Below are 22,303 nucleotides of genomic sequence, written 5' to 3'. Positions count from 1 at the left end.
ATTCTGAATAACGTCTACCTTCTGTTACTACACTAGGGTAGAACGAATGCTAGACTATGTATTCATTTGATGTTCTTGACCTTTAGATGATACCTTTTGATTCTCTATGATATGACACAAGATAACATGGATACTAACTGGTCTTTTTGTACTGTTTAAACATGAACATGCACCAGAAATTAAGCTGTGTACTTAGCATAATGGTACAGTTAATATTGCAAACATCCTTCATTAGAGCACAATTATGGCTAGCAGGGACCAAATAGTACAGTTGTGTACACTTACCATAAATGTAGATGTTTGAGTGTATTCACTGTTGCAGTCATTACATTTGGGTAATCTGCTGGCAGGTTGCACTCGTCAAAAGTCTTGGGTCCTGCGTCGGTTGCTGTCTCCTCTTCCATAACGTCAGGTCGTCAGGGGTATAAAACATGCAGCCAACGCCATTTTCTTTAGTTTTTCTTGCCCCGGATGTGCTGCCCATAAAAAGGCAGCAAAAATATATATATGTATATACATGCATCAATATAAACTTTACCTTCATCTAAAAGCAAATACACCACATAGGTTGTAGAAGATAGAGAAGGAAAGATAAACTCCAGAATGACCGGGGGATGGCGGGTGGGTAACCTGGACTGCAACAGTGAATACACTTGAACATCTACATTTATGGGACGTTTACACAACTGTACTATGTTCTTCGTGTTTCACTGTTGCAGTCATTACATTTGGGCAGAGTCCCAAAGCTATGGTTGGGAAGCTAGAGCTAAACAGCATTAGGAGCGGCAATAAGTCCCTGCAGAACTGCAGTGGCAAAGCCTGCCCTGGATTTAGAGTAGAATGGCAGATGATAGTGCTTTGTAAAGGTGTGAGCTGAACTCCAAGTTGCAGCCTCTAAAATGTCCTTGGTTGGTACTCCCCTGAGAAAGGCTGCTGAAGTGGCTGCAACTCTGGTTGAATGTGGCCTAATGCCCTTAGGCACTGGCTTGCCATGGTGTAAATAGCAGAATGAATGCAGTGGCCTATCCACTTTGAAATAGTCTGCATTGAGATGGCCTTTCCTCATGATCCTGCAGCATATGCCATTAGTAATTGCTCTTTCTGAAAACTTTGGTTCTGTCCAAGTAGAATCTAAGCCGTCTGTGTACATCCAAAGAATGCAGAATTTTCTCTCCCCCTTGTTCTGTGGATTTGGACAAAAAGTTGGCAGATGAATAGCTTGGTTTAGAGCCACACTGCACACCACCTTAGGCATAAATGTTGGGTTTGTCCTCAGAGACCCTGTTTGGATAAAAAATGATAAAAGGTTCCACAGCCATGAGTGCCTGTAGCTCTGAAACTCATTTTGCAGAAGTTATTGCTAGGAGGAGAGCGGTCTTCCAAGATAAATTTTTATATCAGCAGTACCAGCTGGCTCAAAAGGAGGCAGGGTGAGTTTTTCCAAGACATAGTTAAGGTCCCATGCAGGCACTGGTGATCTCCTTGGAGGCCTTAAATTTTTGGCTCCTCTGAGGTACTGCTTTAATAAGGGATGAGAAAAGATTGGTGGCTCTGTATTGTAATGAGCCAAAACGGCAGAGGCATGAATTTTAATGGATGAAAAAGATAGGCCTTTATCAAGCATCTCAGTTAAGTATTACTTCTTCAGTACTTAATGGATTACCACCTATGTGGTAATTTGTGGGCACTTTGTTTTTCGCAAAGGGGATAACTATGCACTTTTTGGCATTTAGCTTTAGGCCATGGCTCTGGCACCAGTTATCCGTCTCTGTGAGACCCTTTTGGGGGATGCTTGTGTCAGTCGGCAAGTCAATTATGGCACCCAGTTAGCAGTCATCTGCGAACTTGGTCAGCCATAGTCCTTCCGTGTAAGCCTGTACATCAGAGAAATATATACCGAACAAGAGAGGTCCCAGGACTGAGCCTTGTGGGACTCCACTTGTAACTGGTTTAGAGTCTGACATGGCACCTGCAATGCTGACCATGTGGGTTCTATCCCTGAGGGGTTGATATTTAAGCTGGTGAGCTTATTTATGATGCCCGAGTGGGGTATTGTGTTGAAGGCTTTTGCGAGGTCCAGGTAGGCTGTGTGGACTACCTTCCCTTCATCTATGGCCTTGGTGACTGTTTCAAAGAAGTCAACCAGGTTCAAGAGGCAAGATCTGCCCTTAAAGCCGAATTGGGTAGGTTCCAGTGTTTGGAGGTTCACAATGTCTTTGTTTAGAAGTTCCATGATGATACGCTCCATAGCTTTGCAGACCAGGCTAGTCAGGCTTATAGGGCGATAGTTTCCGGGGTCCATTGTGGCACCACCTTTGTGGAGTGGGACCACTATTGCTGTACACCATTCCTTGGGTACATCTCCTGTAGTAAGGCTGAGATTGAACAGTGACTTTGTGAGGGTTCAGTTCTTCTTGGAGCTCGTGTAAGACGCAGCCCGGGACACCGTCCGGTCCCATTGATGCTGTGTTTTTTGCTTTGGAGAGGGCAGCTCTCACCTGTGCATCTGTGATGTCAGGGAGGCTACACTCTGTTGGGATAGACATTTGCTCTTTTGGGGGGGGGGGGGGGAGAGAAGTTTCCACTGAACCTGTCTGCCAGGATGTTAGCAATGTCTGTGGGTTCAGTGTATTTGTCATTTTGCACAAACTCACAGCATATCTGGGAGTTGCCACCCAGGATCCTGACATAACTAAAGAAGGCCCTCTGATTATCTTTAGCGTCTTGTGCAATTTTTCTTTCAAAGCTGGACTAAGATGATTTTATGAGGGATCGTAGTTTCTTGCTAGTACTGATTAGAGATGCCTTCCCTTTTTGGGATTTTGCTCTATCATGTAGAAGCTTCCTCCTCCTGTTGTATAGCTTACTTATGGCTGGGGTCCACCAGACAGGTCTTCTGCCTTTGGAGGAGTGAGTCTTGGTTTTATTTGGGATAGCACGAACCATGCTTTCCAGTAGGTGTCCATAGAATGCGTTTGTAAAGGATTATGCGGTTTGGGCCGTATTTTCCACTGGCCCAGGTGCTTTGAAGGATTCCACCTTGGTTTTGAGAATCTGGATTCTTCAGCATCAGAATCCTCATGGGGGGAAGAGAATATTAACTCCTTTGGGACCCTGTGAAATAGTTTCTGGGTCTGCAGCAGGGTTTTTAAAAAGGAATTTATGAGTCAGGAACCCTGTAATATCTGTCAGGCTTAACAGGAGCTGGAGGTAAGGAGGCAGGGGTAAGACTAGACTCTTAAAACACATCTACAATGTCTAACACAGGTAGAATGGCTAGTAGCCTGTGTTGAGGTAGTAAGAGGAAATCCCCGAGCCTCTTTTTAGATTCTGAAAAATCTTGGCTCTCCCAGTGGAAATGCTCCCTCATGGTATGCAAGGTTTCCCCAAAAGAATAGTCCTCTGGAGGAGAAGCTGAAGGTATGGATTCTTCAGCATCAGAATCCTCATAGGGGGGAAGAGGATATTCCAGATCAGAAGAGGAATCAGAAGAAATAGAAACCTGATCTGAACATTCATAGTCAGTCTCTTGCCTAGACCTCTTATCAGGAGGGGGATGGGAACCCCTGATCAAGGTAATCAAGTCTTCGGCCATTTTGGGCATCTGTTTTTTAGGCACAGAGGCCTGTCCACGTGGCTCTTGAGTTTGTTTCTTTGCTTCAGAAGCTGCTTTAGTCTTTGCCTTTGAAGCTGATGTAGGTTTAATGTAAAGATGTTTAGGTCTGAATACACCCTCAGAAGCCGGTGCCTGCTCAGCGGCTCTGAACCCATCTGAAGGAATAGTATCCAAGGCTCCAATACCTTGAGTTTCCAGCGGCATGGCCAACTCCACATGGGAGTCGGTAGCGGGCTGCGACTCTAAAGTAGCGGGCGTCAGGAGTTGCGAAAGCACCTCACTGAGAACCAGCGACTGGCTTAGAAGCTTCGTCTGTTTTGGGCCTCGGTTGTCTGTCTGTCTCCTTTTCTTTGCATTTTTTGTGAACTCCGGTAGTCTGATGGCTATCCGACATTTCAGGATAATTAAACCGGCGTTCAATAGTTTAAAGCAAAATCATACCGACGCTTAATAGTGAGATGGTTAAATCTAGCACAACACAGACAACCAGAAACGTTGTGATCAGGGCCCAGGCAAGGAATACATTAAGAATGAAAGTCCTTGAGGTATTTGCTTTCCACAGGAAATACAATTATTTACTTTTTCTGACATCGGTCTGGAGCAAGAAAAAAAAGTTTCTCCAACGGGGTACTTAGCTTTATTGAAGACTTCAGATCTGAAACTCTAACACGAAAATCTCAGGAGTCGGCCGACCGGCACTTGCAAACTGCTTCTGCTTCCGGCACTGCGCGGCAAAAAAGACTGGAGAAAATTGCATCGGCTGCTTCTTTAATACCCCTGATGACCTGACGTCAGGGTTGGGGCGACAGCAACCGATGCAGGAACCAGGACTTTGGAATTCAGGCCGACTGAGGGCAACCTGCCAGCAGGATTACCCAAATGTAATGACTGCAACAGTGAAACATGAAGAACATCAGATGCAGTGGCTTATCCACTTTGAAATTGTCTGCTTTGAAATAACCTTTCCTTCTGATCCTGTAGCACATCACTAGTAATTGCTCAGTTTTTCTTAGAGCTTTAGTCCTGCTCAAGTAGAATCTTAGCTGTCTAAGTCCAAGGAATGCAGACTTCTCTCCCCCTTGTTCTGCAGATTTGGATAAAAGGTTGGCAGATGAATTGTTTGGTTAAGAGCCACACTGGAAACCACCTTAGGCATAAATGTAGGATTTGTCCTCAGACACCCTGTCTGGGTAAAATATGATAAAATGCTCTACAGCCATGAGGGCATGTAGCTCTGAAACTCTTCTTGCTGAAGTAATTGCTAGCAGTAGAGCTCTTTTCTAGGATAAGAACTTTATATCAGCGGTAGCAGCTGGTTCAAATGGAGGCACGGTAAGCTTTTCTAACACATAATTGAGGTCCCATGCAAGTAGTGGTGATCTTCTAGGAGGCCTTAAATTTTTGGCTTCTTTAAGATACTGCTTTAGTAAAGGATGAGAAGAGATTGGTGGCTCTGTATTGTAATGAGCTGAAATGGCAGAGGCATGGATTTTAATTGATGAGAAAGATAGGCCTTTGTCAAGCATCTTCGTTAAGTATTGTAATATCGGAGGAATATTTGGTTCTGCTGTATCAATTCCTTGTGCTTGATTCCAAGCACAGAATCTCTTCCATTTATCAGCATAAGATTTTCTAGTACTAGGCCTTCTGGCTTCCAAAATGACATCCATCACAGCTTTACTGAGAGGTGCTGTTTTGTATAACTACATGATCAGCCATGCTGCCAGGTTCAGTGTCTGGAGTTGATTGTGCAGGATCTGAGTGTTTTGTTGGGACAGTAGTTGAGGTCTTTGAGGTAAGGTCCAAGCTGGGTATTGAGACAAGTTCCTTAGGATTGGGTACCAGTACTGGCGGGGCCAGTCCGGGGCAATTAGTATCATCTTTGGTCTCTCTTGTCTGACTTTTAGGAGGACCTTGGGAAGAAGAGATAGAGGAGGAAAGGCGTAAACTGAAGGATAGGGCATCCACTTTCCATGCTTGTCTGTGATAAGTCCTTGTGCAGAATCTTTTCAACTAATAATTTTGAGGAGAGGCAAATAGATCTATGTCTGAGCTCCCCCATTTCTCCATCATGCTGAAGACTTGTGGATTTAGTTTCCACTCGTGAGGATCCATAAGGTTTCTGCTTAAATCGTCTGTCAGAATATTTTGCTTTCCTGGCAGGAATTGAGCTTGAAGATGTATTTGGTAGGTCAAAGCTGTATCCCACAGTGCCATGGCTAATCTGCAAAGGGGGTAAGGGTGTGTGCCCCCTTGCTTGTTTATATACCACATGACCGTGGTGTTGTCCGTCTTTATCAGTAGTTGTCCTGGATGAAGTAAATCCTTGAAGGCTGTTAGGGCATTTTGAACAGCTAGCATCTCTTTCTGGTTGATATGTAGGTGCATTTGTTTTGGGGTCCATATGCCCTGAATGCATCTTCCTGCCATATGGGCCCCCCCCCGGCATAATCTGATAAGTCTGTTAAGGTTTGGCTGGCAGGGAGTACAGTGAAGGCCCATCCCATGTTTTGGTGACATGCCTTTGCCCACCACAGAAACTCCTGTTGTAGGCAGGGAATGAGAGGAATCATTATTTCCAGACTGAGAATGTTGATTCCATAAACTTTTTAGGTACCATTGAAATTTCCTCATATGCAGTCTTGCATATGGAATCAGTAGAATGCAGGATGCCATGAAACCCAAAGCCTGCAGAATTTGTCTTGCAGACAACTGGGTTTTTGTTGCTATCACTTTGAAGTAAGTAGTCAGTTGCCTTTGGTTGTGTGGCATGAGGTAAGCCATCTGGGCAGTTGTATTCAAACTTCCACCCAGGAATGTTATCTTTTGAGAGGGTACCAGTTGTGATGTCTTTTAGTTTATTGTGTACTCTTGGCATGTTAGAAGCCTTTTCACAAACACCAGAAGAATGTCCTTGTTCTCTACTTGAATGAGAGAGTCGTCCAAGTAAGGGTATATCTGTATACTACTTTGTCTGCAAAATGCAATTACTGGTGCCAGGCACTTTGTAAAGACCCTGGGCGCAGTAGATAAGCCAAAGGGCAGTGCAGAGAATTGATAATGCATTAAGCCAGCCTTGAATCTGAGGTATCTTCTGCACGACTGTCTTATTGGGACATGCAGGTATGCCTCTTTTAGGTCTAATGTCACCAGCCAAGCATTCTTGCCCAGCATGGGCAGAAGCTGCTGCAAAGTCAGCATTTTGAATTTTGGAATTTCCAGGTATGTGTTCAAAGTCAATAAATCCAGTATTGGCCGCCAGGCCTTGTCCTTTCTGGGTACCAAGAACAGGAGAGTAAAAAACTTGTCCCTTTTTCCTGTTCTGGTACTGGCTGAATGGCCCCCATATACATGAGGGACATAAACGGTTTCTGTGCCTCTGCCCACTGATTTTTTGGCAGATCTGGCCAACCATTTGCCGTTGGCAGAGTGTGGAAATGGAATCTGTATCCTTGTGATACTACGTTTAGTACTCACTTGTCCTGGGTTATTAACTGCCAATTTTGAGCAAAAAGTGCTAATTTCCCCCCTAAGGGTGCTGCCAAAAGATAAGTGCTTGGTGTAGGCAGAGGGAAGTCATTGGGACTGTTTTCTGTAGGTTTGCGCTTTATTTCCTCCAGATTTGGAGGTAGAAGCGCTCCATTGCTTTGACCTGTATGAATCTTGCACCTGGTATCTGGAACCCTTAAGGCATCTAGATTTGCCCCTTTAAGTTCTGTCTGATACAGGAAAGGACCATTTTTTGTAGGCCAGTGTCTACTGAATCTTGGTGGCTGCACTTGTAAGAAGTCTAACAGTTTGCATAGACTTAATCTTCCACTTTCTTTAAAACCTCTTCTGCCTTAATACGAAACAGAGTATCATGCTGTAAAGGTGCATCTAGCAATTTAGCTTTAACATGATCAGGCAAATTTTGTTTTTTTTTAGCCAGGCATGCCTCCTAATCACAGATCCAGTAACTGCGGCCTTGCAGGAGGTCTCTAAGGAATCAAAACCACATTGCAAAGTATGCTTTCCAACCTGTTCAGCTGCATGCAATAATTCCTGCAATTCTTTATTTTCTGCACATTCAGAAATCATCATTTTCTGCTTCAGCAATCCCATAACATGTTGCTGATACTTAAGCATATGAAATTGACAGTTTAAGGCCCTGATTGCCAAGGCTGCAGATGTATAAACCTTTTTTCCCCATCTGTCCAGTGCCCTTGAATCTCTGTCAGAGAGGGTAGGATATTTTGCTGTTGAGGCCTTAACTCCCTTTGGACCATGTGAAATAGTTTCAGGATCAGCAGCAGGCTTTCTAAATAAAAATTTATGCGAGTCAGGGACCCTGTAATATCTGTCAGGCTTACTGGGAGCCGGAGGTAAGGAGTCAGGGGTCAAGCTTGACTCTTGAAAACACATCAACCACAATGTCTAAAACAGGGGGAATGGCTAAAGGCCTGTGCTGAGGGAGAAATAGGAAATCCCTGAGCCTCTTTTTGGATTCTGAGAAATCTTGACTCTCCCAGTGAAAAAGCTCCCTCAAAGTATGCAAGAATTCGCCAAAAGAATAATCTTCAGGAGGAGATGCAGATGGTACAGACTCCTCTGCATCATAATCCTCACAGGGAGGTACAGATAATTCCTGATCAGAACAGGAATCAGAAGAAATAGAAACCTTATCTGAAGATTCATAATCAGTGTCTTGCCTAGGCCTCTTATCTGGAGGGGGATGGGTACACCCCTGATCAAGGTAATAAGGTCTTCAGCCATTTTGATCATCTGTTTTTTAGGCATAGAGGCCTGTGCCCATGGCTCATGCGTCTTTTTTTAGTTTTAGAAGTTGCTTTCGTCTTTGGTTTTGCAGCAGTCATCGGTCTGATATACAAATGTTGAGGTCTGAATACACCCTCAGAAGCCGGTGCCTGCTCAGCGGCTCTGGACTCATCCGATGGAGATGCATCCGGCCCAATACCTTGAGTATCTTGCGGCATGCCGGACTCCACACGGGTGTCTGTAGAGGCCTGCGACTCTATGCTAGCAGATATCAGGGGCTGCGAAAGTACCCGAGTACCAGCGACTGGCTTAGAAGCGTCATTGTCGGTTTCGGATCTCGACTGCCTTTCTCTGTCCTTTTCTTTGCGGTTTTTGTGTACTCCGGTAGTCTAATTGCTATCCGATGACATTTCTGGGTAATTAAATCTGTTTCCAAAATACTTTGAGGCAAAAATATACAGACGCTCAATAGTGCGTTGGTTAAATCTAGCACAAAACCAACAGCCAGGCACGTTGTGATCAGGGCCTAGGCAAGGAATACAGTACAAATCAGGGCCTAGGCAAGGAATACAGTATAAATAGAAATCCTTATGAGGTATTTGCTTCCCACAAGTAATACAATTATTAACTTTTTCTGACATTGGTATGGAGCAAGAAAAAAGTTTCCCCAACAGGGTACTTGGCTTTAGTGAAGACTTCGGTTCTGAAACTCAAACTCGAATATTTCAGTAGTCAGCTGACCGGCACTTGCGAAATGCTTCTGCTTCGGGCACCATGCGGCAAGAAAGTCTAAAGAAAATGGCATCGGCTACATGTTTTATACCCCTGACCACCTGACGTCATGGAAGAGGAGACAGCAACCGATGCAGGACCCAAGACTTTGGAATTCAGGCCGACTGAGGGCAACCTGCCAGCAGATTAGCCAAATGTAATGACTGCAACAGTGAAACACGAAGAACATCTGGTCATAAGGAAAACACTCCCAGGCTGCCAAATACCCTTTCCAATCCCAGGGAACACTGTAATGCTTACCTTCTTCATATCTGAGGTAACGTATGCAAACCCATTAGAAACTGGAGAACCACACTTAACACAAGCAGTGCCAGAAGTGTGTGTGTGTGTGTGTGTGTGTGTGTGTGTGTGGGGGGGGGTAGAGGATATGCCATTAACAAATGGACCTGCTCCTCCAAGTCTATCATTATAGGTAGGTGTCATATGTAATAAGAGGAGATCCATTCTCCATAATACTAAAATAACATCTAGAACTAATTCTACTGGGTGCTCTCCCCCTTGAGACATATCCCTTATTAAAGTGGCCATGGGGGGATACACATACATATTGGGGTTGGGAGGGTGGCCTAATGGTTACGGTGTTTGCCTTACAAACACAAGGTACAGGGTTTGAGTCTCACAAGGGATAATTAGCTAGACTTAATATGGCTCGCAAGGGCAATTAGCTTAGTACTAATCTATGAACATATCACATCCAGTTTGTGGTATCTTGGAAAAGCGTAGACTAACTATCCAGTGCATAAACAGATGCAATTCTGAAACAAAGTTGTGTACATAGCAATTGATGAAAAATAATCCTCTGCAACTGAAGGAAGAAAATCATTTCACTTGTCAACCAACCATCTGGCAAAGATCAATCTGCAAACTTTCTGACCGCCCCTCAGATTACAGCAAAGTGCATGCTATCCTTTTGAACAGGCAGTGTCGTCTCAATATAGAGCTACAAGTAATGATGCACACGTCTGCCCTTATTGCAATGCTGTATGAAAGACGCTGGTAGAGTTACATACTCATTGAACTTGGTCTCACTAATTTGGTTTAAAAAGAATGGTCAGTGTGAAGTGACCATCTCTCCTGTGAAATTCTAAATATGGGGACTCAATGAAGAATTCTCTTTGGGAAAGTAATGGCTTGGTCAGTAGGAGCGAAAACAAAAACATAAAAAGGTACTTCAAGTGCACAGAAGATGCATGTTTAATGAGCAGCAGAAACAGCTTCTTCAACATGAAGTACCAGTTTCAGTGGGACACTTGATCCCATAGGGTTGATCTAATAAAGAATGCTCTCCTTAAAACAGCTTTGCAAGCATTTAATAATGCCAGAAGAGAGAGGCAAGGCATTTACGAAAACTGGATACGACAGCAATGTGCACTTTAATGGAGAATTACTTTGTCCAGATTAAAAAAAAAAACATGGGCATTATAATAAATTATGGATGGGCAAGGGATAAGAAGGAGATCCAGTCTCTTGGCCATAGCCAAAGCAAAAAGAGGGTCCATTTATCACTTAGAGTTTTGCAACTGCTAGACTTTTTGGGAAAGAGATCATCTGAACCATGCTTGGAGAGAAAAAGGAGTTGCTGTCTTCTACCGAAACTAGAGGAACCATGTTAATGTGAGATAATGCACTGAGAGACTTGTCTAGTGGGAGGATAAGTAGTATCTTGTATAGACACAAAGAGGCTTCTCCATGGGAAGAGACAGAAGCAGGAACAAAATCTGTTGAACAGTATGGAAATATTAAAAAGATGATGGCATCTGCAGTTTCAATTTCTTGAAAAAGACTCTGACGAAAAAAAACAGTGGGTCATTTCTTGACCACAGTTTTTACAAGCCTTCCTCCCAGTCAGAGATAGGAGAGACTGCTACATTTGATGTGGACTAGGAAGCAAAGAGACTGGAGCAAGGGTTGCTCCACTCTCAATTTCTGGATCACCAAAGCACTGAAAGGCAACCTGGGCATCAGTAAGCAATAAAATGCTTGTCCTTCACAGAACTGTCCTCTGAGAATACTGCTGGTTACCAGAAAAAGGTCTGAATTAGCCAGTTCTCATATTCTTACTATCATCACAAAACAGGACTTAACTGCTCCCTTCCACTTAATGCACCAACCACAACCATGACGCCACAGTAGATAGCAACTGAACAGAGAAAGGCATAAATGGAAGACTTGTAGGATCACAGTGACTGCCCATCTCTAAAACTGACATGCAATGTAGCCTCAGAAATATCCAAATGCCCCAAACTGACTGCCTGTTATGCTCGCTTCTTCAGCCTAATACTGCCATATCCGTAGCCATTAACAGCAGAGAGTGAGAAAAAGTGGTTGCTGTTGGTCACATTCATAAGGTGTATCCACTATTGGAGATATCCTGTATACCATGGAAATCTGAATTTGAAGACATACTGAATTGGAAAGATGAGACCAGTTTTTTTTTTTATTAAAACACCCACATGGTATCTGCCAAAGGCTACCATTAATACAGATATTGCTGCAACATCTAACCCTGTGAAACAATAAGAAACGCTCAAAGCCCAATATCAGAGAAGCTCTGGATTTCAAGAACTATATCCTCTTTACGGAGAAATGTGCACTGCTCACAAGTATGCATATATGCTGCCACTAATGAACACAAGCAGAAAGGAGGATTTGTGAAATTCACTATGATGCCAACAGAGGAACATTTAGATTACAGAACACCATCCTGCAATCCAAGCCCAATCCATAGACACAGTTAGATGCCATCATCTAGATATGGCAAAACCTAGGTTCCTTGCAACCTCTCATGGGATGCAAATATTCGTATGCAATTGGGAAATATTGTAATGGTGGAAGCAACTCCTTACAGAAGCTTATGGAACTGGTAATGAGTTGCTCCTACTTAGACGTGGAGATGCCTCCTGGACTCTTCTCTGCATAAAGACTGTGAATAAGGGTCTTGCATATCAAAACAGGACAGCCAGTTTCCTGATAAGCAAGGAGTGATCACTTACAATGTAGCCATGTGAAAAGATCTTAACCATGCAATTGTTTAGGCCACTTAAGACTAAAACTGGCCTGAAGCTCTAGGTATTTTTTGGCACTAAAAATATTTTTGAAATAACACCATTACCATTTCTGGCATGGTACGACTTCTTGTGTTTTTTGGAAGAGGCTGATGGCCTTCTTCACATCAAAGTCTTTAGTGGGGTGGGACACCTCTACAAAGGAAGAGATGATGGGATTGGCCATGTCAAAATGGACTTCTGTATCCTCTGGAAAGGAGAGTTCGGATTAGGCAGTTCGTTAGGGACTTCTAAGATGATGGCTGTAGGGACACAGAACTGCCTTCTCTAGAACACTGGCTACTGAACAGATAATTCTCATACCCTCACCACTAAGAGGACTGAATTACTCCCTTGTTAAATGTACTAACCACAGCAACAAAGCCAAAGTGGATTGCAACTGCACCTCACAGAAGAGCATCTTGGAAGACTTGTGGTATCGCAAGGACTGCCCTCATTTCCAAAATACTGACATGCAGTGTAGCTTCCAAAGACACAGATATACCACAGACTGCTTGCTGCAACATCACCTCTCTCACTCTAGTACTGACACCTGTGGTGACTGCTAGTGGATGGAGTAAGCAACACAAAGGGGTTGTTTGTCCAGGCTTAGAAGGTGCATCCACTACTGGGAGAACTCGTGTGCCACATGGTCCACAACTGCTTAAAGATTGCCAAGTGCCCTGCCTTTGGGTCTGCAAACTTTGTGAAAGTTAACCTTTTACTGGGCTGTTTCCCAGACTGTTGTGAGTTTTACACTGTGTAACGCATCTGAACCACAACTGTCACTGGATCTTCTGCATCCTAGAAAAGGTGCATTATAGGTGGCAGAGAATATCCACAAAAATGAGGGTCTTGCCTAGGTTTTCATGTTCTCCGGATGTAATATGACCTCCAACAATGAAGTTAAAAGGTCCCATGGGGGGGGGGGGTTCCCATAAATGTTGTTCGTGTCCTCACTGAACTCTGTTACAAGTCATACATGACAGTGCACAGTAAAGGTAGATGCAATAGCTCTGGAAAAATCTACTGCTGCATAACGCAAAGTGCAGCACAAGAATGATTCATTTAAATACATGGATAAGCGTGTTTCTTTAAATTCTTTGTCTGGCAAATGCTCCACAAACAGATTTCCAGTTTGACAATTCTGATGAAGTGCGTGTTAAGACAGTTTGGTACTCCTAGAATAAATGCTAAGAACTCAAATACACTTTGAGAAGACTGCCCATCTAGCTAGACTTCTTGTCAGTGGTGTGATACAACTGGGTCCTGGATAGTTACAGCTATGGTCTGACTTAGGATAGGCAAACCATGCAAGCTGTCCATGCTGCCATTCTGGCACCTAGCTTTGTGTTTATTTTTAAGGGAGAAAAAAAAACACAGTGCTGGTGGCATCCCTGCTTAAAACAACCTTCCTAAAAATGATCTTGACAACCAGTCAAGACAGACATTGGGGCTATGAGTGTCTAATATCAAATGTGGGATGGCAAGAGGCAGAAAACCAAAACGTTTGAAGAAGGTTAATGGGATTGGCATGGTGAAAATATCAGACCGACCCCATAGCTGGTGACACTATTAGGGTCAGCAAGAGGATGCTCTGGTCAGGATACAGCTTGCTTTGATGCCTAGACTATAGGCAGACAAATATATATTTATTTATTACACAACCACACACATCCTGTCAGGCAAACAAATACCACAGTTAACTAGACACTGCTTTGCAAGATTAATGTGCATTTGTGTGAAGCATGCTGGAATACTTTCCTGTGGATGTCATCCTTGTGTGTGAAACAGAGCTGAAATAAAACGCAGGAATCATTATAACATTGAGACATCTGAGGGGTAGTCACCACAGTGTCCACAACTGCTAAGAATGGGGAACTATATCAGAATGAAAATGACAGACCCCTATGTTTGTTTCAATTTAATGGTTTATTCTGTCTTAGTATTACTATAATGTGCGTGTGTGTAAAGTAAAACAGAATACCTTACTGTGGTTACAGTTTGTGTGAAACAAAACAAATTATTGCAGTCATTTTAAAATTGACAATTGAACATTGGAGGTATACACAAGTAAAAATGGCTATAACTCCTCTGAGTAGATGATTGGCTGTTGAAAGTAACTTATCCTTTTGTCATTCACTCAGTTTAAACAGTCATTATTTTCGGACAGCAGAACTAGTGTGCATTTGTGTGAAGCATGTTGGAATATTTCATTATGGCTACATAAATTTCTGTGAAAATCAAATAGATTACTCTGGCCATTATTTTATACCACAGACACCTGATATGTACACATTCAACAATATGGCCACAGCTGCTGGGTAAGGGAGGCCATCTATGGATAAAAATGACTGACCCTGCTGTCAGGTTAAACAATAGCTATAAACATTGCAAATAAATGGCGCAGTGGTAGCGTTGTCACCTCACAGCAAGAGGTTCTCCTGTTCGATTCTTGGCTGGGGTGCCCCCAGCGGAGTCTGCATGTCCTCCCTGCATTTGTGTGGGTTGCCTCCGGTTGCGCCGGTTTCCTCCCACATTACAAAGATGTACATCTGGAGTGTTTCTCCCCGGGCATCCACTGAAAATTGGCTTAGTTCCAAGTCGAACTTTCCCGGTTAACAAATGTTAAATAAATACATAAAATGCATGGGGATGCACAAGCCAGTGCATTTCTTTGTGCCGGTCCCAAGCCCGGATAAATGGGGAGGGTTGCGTCAGGAAGGGCATCCGGCGTAAAACCTATGCCAAATTACTTATGCAGAGGACATTTCATATTTCCATACCGGATCGGGCGAGGCCCGGGTTAACTACCACCACCAGTACTGTTAGACAACAGGGTGCTAGCGGAAATTGGGCTATTGTTGGCTGAAGGAGAAGAGGAGGGGGAAGGCATCCCCGAAGGCAGGAAGAGAGGAGGAAGGTTAGGAGTGTAGTAGTGAGGGCAGGAACTTTGAATGTTGGCAGTATGACTGGTATAGGGAGAGAGCTAGCTGATATGATGGAGAGAAGGAAGGTTGATATATTGTGCAAGAGACCAGATGGAAGGGAAGTAAGGGCAGGTGTATAGTAGGCGGGTTCAAACTGTTCTATTATGGTGTGGATGGCAGGAGAAATGGGGTAGGGGTTATCCTGAAGGAACAGTATGCCAAGAGTGTTTTGGAGGTGAAGAGTGTCTGATAGAGTGATGTTTATGAAGCTTGAAATTGACTGTGTAATGATGAACGTTGTTAGTGCATATGCTCCACAAGTTGGGTGTGCGATGGATGAGAAAGAAAAAGTTTGGAGTGAGTTGGATGAAGTGGTGGTGAGTGTACCCAAGGGTGAGAGACTAGTGATTGGAGCAGACTTCAATGGGTATGTTGGTGAAGTAAACAGAGGGGATGAGGAAGTGCTGGGTAGGTATGGTGTTAAGGAGAGGAATGCAGAAGGTCAGATGATTGTGGATTTTGCGAAAAGGATGGACATGGCTGTGCTGAATACGTACTTTAAGAAGAGGGAGGAGTATAGGGTGACGTACAAGAGTGGAGGAAGATGCACACAGGTGGATTATATCCTATGTAGGAGGGCCAGTCTGAAGGAGATTGGAGACTGTAAAGTGGTGACAGGGGGAAAGTGTAGTTAAGCAGCATAGAATGGTGGTCTGTAGGATGACGTTGGTGATCAAGAAGAGGTGGAGGAGTGTGAAAGCAGTGCCAAGGATTAAATGGTGGAAGTTAAAAAAGGGTGATTGTGAGGTGGAGTTCAGGGAAGAGTTAAGACAAGCAGTGGGAGTCAGTGAAGAGTTACCAAATAGCTGGGTAACTACAGCAGAGCTAGTAAGGGAGACAGCTAGAAAGGTGCTTGGTGTGACATCTGGACAGAGGAAGGAGGACAAGGAGACCTGGTGGTGGAATGAGGAAGTACAGGAGAGTATATAGAAGAAGAGGCTGGCAAAGAAGTCGGATTGTCAAAGAGATGAAGAAAGTAAATATGAGTATAAGGAGATGAGGTGCATGGCAAAGAGGTGGCGAAGGCTAAGGATAAGGCATATGGAGAGTTGTATGACAGATTGGACACTAGAGATGGAAAAAAGGACCTGTACCAATTGGCTAGACAGATGGACAGAGCTGGGAAAGATGTGCAGCAGGTAAGAGTGATAAAGGACAGTGAGGGAAATATACTCACAAGTGAGGAGTGTGTGTTGAGTAGATGGAAAGAGTACTTTGAAGGGCTGATGAATGAAGAGTATACGAGAGAGAGAAGGTTGGATGATGTGGGGATAGTCAATCAGGAAGTGAAACAGATTAGCAAGGAGGAAGTAAGGACAGCTATGAAGAGGATGAAGAATGGAAAGGCTGTTGGCCCAGATGACATACCAGTGGAAGCATGGAGGTGCTTAGGAGAAATGGCTGTGGAATTTTTAACCAGATTGTTTAATGAAATTTTGGAAAGTCAGAGGATGCCTGAGGAGTGGAGAAAAAGTGTTTTGGTACCTATCTTTAAGAATAAGGGTGATGTGCAGAGCTGCAGTAACTACAGAGGGATAAAATTGATCAGTCACAGCTTGAAGTTATGGGAAAGAGTAGTGGAAGCTAGGTTAAGAAGGGAGGTGATGATTAGTATCAGCAGTATGGTTTCATGCCAGGAAAGAGCACTACAGATGCAATACTTGCTCTGAGAGTGTTGTTGGAGAAATACAGAGAAGGTCAAAAGGAGTTGCATTGTCTTTGTGAACTTAGAGAAAGCATATGACAGGGTGCCTAGAGAGGAGTTGTGGTATTGTATGAGGAAGTCAGGAGTGGCAGAGAAGTATGTAAGCGTGGTACAGGATATGTACGAGGGCAGTGTGACATTGGTGAGGACTGTGGTGGGAATGACAGACATCTAAGTTTAAGGTGGAGGTGGGATTACATCAAGGATCAGCTCTGAGCCCTTTCTTATTTGCAGTGGTGATGGACAGGTTGACAGATGAGATCAGACAAGAGGCCCCGTGGACTGTGATGTTTGCAGATGACATTGTGATATGTAGTGAGAGTAGGGACCAGATTGAGGAGACCTTGGAGAGGTGGAGATATGCTTTAGAGAGGAGAGGAATGAAGGTCAGCAGGGCTAAAACAGAATATATGTGTGTAAATGAGAGGGAGGTACAGGAATGGTGATGATGCAGGGAGTAGAGTTGGTAAAGGTGGATGAGTAAGTACTTGGGATCAACAGTTCAGAGTAATGGTGAGTGTGGAAGAGAGGTGAAGAAAAGAGTACAAGCAGGGTGGAATGGGTGGAGAAGAGAGTGTCAGGAGTGATTTGCGACAGACGGGTACCAGCAAGAGTGAAAGGGAAGGTCTACAAGAGGGTAGTGAGACCAGCTATGTTATATAGGCTGGAGACGGTGGCATTGACAAAAGGGCAGGAGTCGAGAGCTGGATGTGGCAGAGTTAAAGATGTTAAGATTTGCACTGGGTGTGACTAGGATGGACAGGATTAGGAATCAGTACATTAGAGGGACAGCTCAGGTTGGACAGTTTGGAGACAAAGCAACAGAAGCGAGATTGTGTTGGTTTGGACATGTGCTGAGGAGGGATGCTGGGTATATTGGGAAAAGGATGCTAAGGATGGAGCTGCCAGGTAAGAGGAAAAGAGGAAGGCCTAAGATAAGGCTTATGGATGTGGTGAGAGAGGACATGCAGATGATTAGTGTGAAAGAGCATGATGCAGAGGACAGGAAGAAATGGAAACAGATGATCCGCTGTGGCGACCCCTAACGGGAACAGTCAAAAGATGATGTTTGCTGTTATCTAAAGGTAGTCAATGCATTACCATAATTAAGACAATAACACTTGTAACAAAGTTTGCCTTTCCATTCAGTGTGAATGCTGAAACACTATTTGGTCCATGTTATTTATCTTAATTTAATGTACTTACTGATGTATTTGCTTTCACTTATCAGGGTTGGTTGTACATTTTCTTGTAGTACTGTTTACTTGTACTTTCCATACATACTTTTTGGATAATTGCCTCTGAGTCAAGTTATTGCCGTTTTTCTAGTATTACTAAACCCTTTCTCCTACAACTTGTGGTCTTTCTAAATCCCACATACTCCTGGTTAGAAGTGTTTATTTTAGTTCAAAAGAAAGGTATGCAAAACAAGCAAGTCCAAAGTACCTATTGATTTTCTTATTGTTTCAGAACATTAGCTGTCCCCCCCGTTCTGTACTTCTAACTGCAATCTGTCTTTATATGCTATACTATTTGTATGCTCTGCTGTTTCTCTACTTCTAGTAAACCTTTTCTCTTATAAATTCTTGTCTTCCTAATTTCCACATAACTACTTGGTAAAACTGGCTTATTTTATTTCAAGAAGACAGGTATGCAAAACAAGCAAGTCAGAGTACTTACTGCCTTTTCTTATTGTTTCTGTAGACTTGCATATCTGTGAAATCAGGGCCAGCCCTTTTCATCATACTATTGCTATCCACCACTTTTCTGGTCTATTCTAATCATCCCCCTCCACACAAGAACAAGTGCAGCCTAATCAGGGCCAGCCCTTTTCATTATAACGTATAAACCTACTGATATAGTCTTCCTTCATCTGTTGCCCATTACGCTACTCTCCCTTCCCCCAATTCCCACCCACCCCCAGTGGTCCTACCTTTATTACAAACAGTAACCCCTTCCACCCTTCAACCTATAACATCACCACATCTATACTTCCTCCTGCAATTTCTCACTACTATCCTAATATGTACAAGCACACCATACCTATACTCACTGCATGCACACTCCTTGCATACATCACATCTTACCAAACCTCCACCATTCTGCACTCAACCACTACACCAACACACACACCACCACTCATATCCCACCTCTACTCTACTATTCTCTCATCAGGTCAACAACCTTCGCAATACACCCTCTATATAGACTAGAGACCATAATACCTAAACTAAAAACAACCCCACAACCTAACATAACCCTACCACCATACCTATTGCACACAGAACACAATCAAAAAAACTTCCCTTATAAGCAAGCATATATAGAAATTGATACAACTAATAATCTCATCATTATCCAACCTAGCACTCAGTGGAGACATCCATCCTAATCCTGGTCCCTCTATCTCCAACCCCTCCCCTCATAATCAGACTACAAACCACATCTCCCAAATCGTAGCTAATAGAAAGCCAACCAACCTCCTTCTGATAAGCCTAAATATTAGATATGCAACAAGGTGCATGAATTCCATGCCACCATAGACTTCTACTCCCCTGATGTAGTGATCATTACAGAAACATGGTTAAAACCACACATTACTAATGAGCAAACTCCCTACTGGTTACAGTATACCAAGAGTAGACAAACTAAACAAAAAAGGAGCTGGTATAGCTATAATATTTAAGCAGCATCTAGACATCCAGATCTTAATGTTAGCAGCTCTCCAAATAGGTAAGGAAGAAATAATATATACCAACCTTAAAATAAACCAAAATAAAACCCTAAATATAATAGGTTGCTACTTCCCACCTGGCCACAACATCCCTCCACTTGAAAACCTCCTCAGCTGGACTACCCACCACCTACCCCAAGAAACTAATTCTAGGAGACTTCAAAACTGACTGGCAATCCTGCTCTAGCAACCACCCAACCCATCATGTAAATCTTCATGGCTTCACCCAACTAGTCCAGTCACCTACTATGATAAATAACTCCAACAAACACACTACCCTTGATTGGATACTATTCAATAAGAGCCCCCAGTCATACATAGCAGGCTGCTTATCTGACAGCCTCAGTGATCACTCCCCAACCTTCTTACTAAGAAAACACCTTTATAAAGCAAAACCCATCATCTACCGTCAAATATGAAAAAAAAACCTAACTTCAACCCTCTCTCATTCAGCTCATCCCTAAAAGACCAACTGGCAACCTCTAAAATACCTCAAACTAGATGACGCAGTTGACTACTTTAATAAAACATTCCTAAGCCTCCTTAATTACCACGCCCCCATAAGACGTTCCCGAACTAGAGCCCAACAATCCCCATGGCTACAAAAAAACCACAAAGTCTGAAATAAACAGGGATAAAAGCGTGGGACAACTGGTGCAAAACCAAAACCCCCCTCTACTAGGCAAAAATTCCTATAACTATGCAATAGAACCAAAAAGCTTACAAAACAGGACAAAATCCAATACTACCACAGTCTGCCCTTACCTCCTCCCAACATAACCCCAAACAATTCTGGTCCTCAAACTCCATCCTCCACCCAGGTAAAGTAAGTACACCCACTCCAAACTTAACTCACTCCTCCGAAAATATTGCTACCTCTTTCAACAATCACTTCACACAAACTGTACTAACTGTACTATCATTAGCTAAACAAAACACAACCCCCCATAAACCCACACCATCAAATAGAACTAAATCTCCCAACTAGCTTCTCTTTCTCTCCTGTTCCTACCTCCAAAATAAAACTACTACTAACTAAACTTAAAACCACCAGATTAGCAACAACCTCCCAGGTTAACACATTCAACTTGCAGCTGATGCTCTAGCCTACCCCGTATCACTCTTGATAAACAGATCTCTGTCAGAAAGTTATGTTCCTACACTATGGAAAGTCTCACACAATTCCCCTGCACAAAGGAGGCCCCATCCACAGATCTAACCAATTACTGCCCCATAGCTATTCTCTCACCACTCTCCAAAATACTAGAGAGATGCATTCATTCTCAAGTCTCAGATCACCTCCTTGCTAACAACCTCCTCTCCAACACACAACACTGTTTCCGACCTAACCATAGCACCACCACCGCCTTACTCGCTTTCTCTAACACTATCCTACAAAATAAAAATGCAGGTTATCTCTCCTACCTTCCTAGACCTCTCTAAAGCTTTCAACATGGTCCCAGATAAACAACTCATCTCTCTTCTCAATAACCTATCCTTCTCTCAACTAGTCATCAACCGGTTTCAGAGTTACTTATCTGACCGCCAACAAGCAGTTGTTTGGCAGGACAACCTATCCCCCCCCCCCCCAACTACCAGTCTCCATAGGAGTTCCCTAAGGGTCTATCCTGGGAACCCTACTCTTCTCTATTTTCACCAATAATCTAGCCTCAAGCCACAACACATGGCACACTCATACAATATGCAGATGACTCGACCATCATCTGCACAGCCCACTCTCTACCAGAACTGCAAAAAGTCACACAGGAAGCATTTTCTTCTATTGAAACTTGGTTATCCGATGCCCAACTAATACTCAACCCAAACAAAACAAAATTACTAATCTTCCAACCCACCAAACTTACCCTAGACAGCTCTCACTTAAACATCACAGCAAAAGACAACACCACCATCCATCCTACAGAACACACCAAATTACTAGGAGTAGAAATAGACAATAAACTGAACTTTGACATTCAACTTTCCATGACCATTAAAGTGCACAAAAAAAAAAAAAAAAAAATAGGAGCATTATATAGAAATCAGCAACTACTTACCAAAGCAGCTAAAATTTCGGTAGCAATTTCTCATCTTATCTCTAACCCATTCCAATATTTACTAACCTTAGACAATGAGAACTAAATAAGCTCGAAACCTGCTACAACAAAATCGCCAAATCTCACCACAGGGGCTTCCTACCGTACTCACCACTGTCTCTCACTAGCACAACTGGGCTGGCTAGAGCTCCCCCACCTCCTTCAATGGTACCAACTCGCACTCGCCCACAAACTAATAAACCAACCACTAAAAGTCCCATCCCTCCAGAATCTACTCCAACCCTACATAACTATGAGACCACTAAGATCCAGCCACAAAAACCTCCTACAGGTCACAAGAGCCATCAACTCTGCTGGAGAAGCATTATTCTCCTGCACTATAGCCAAACTCTGGAACTCCCCTCCCATCCTCAATTACCTCTAACTTCTTGCATCCACTTTAAATCCTTACTAAAAATCACATTTCAAAACTTGCCAGATATGCCTTTGCAACGCCCCCTAATACCATCCACTCCCCCCACCCACTACCTCTCTCAGCCACCTATCAACAACCTACTCTTAGTAAGCTTGGCTACTCATGCTCCCAGCTACCTACCACATAATACTA

This window comes from Protopterus annectens, chromosome 8.part0 (genome assembly GCF_019279795.1).
Source record: "Protopterus annectens isolate FY-2018-M chromosome 8.part0, PAN1.0, whole genome shotgun sequence".
NCBI lineage: Eukaryota > Metazoa > Chordata > Ceratodontiformes > Protopteridae > Protopterus > Protopterus annectens.
The sequence above is the reverse complement of the archived record's forward strand: the minus strand, read 5'-3'. Positions refer to the sequence as shown.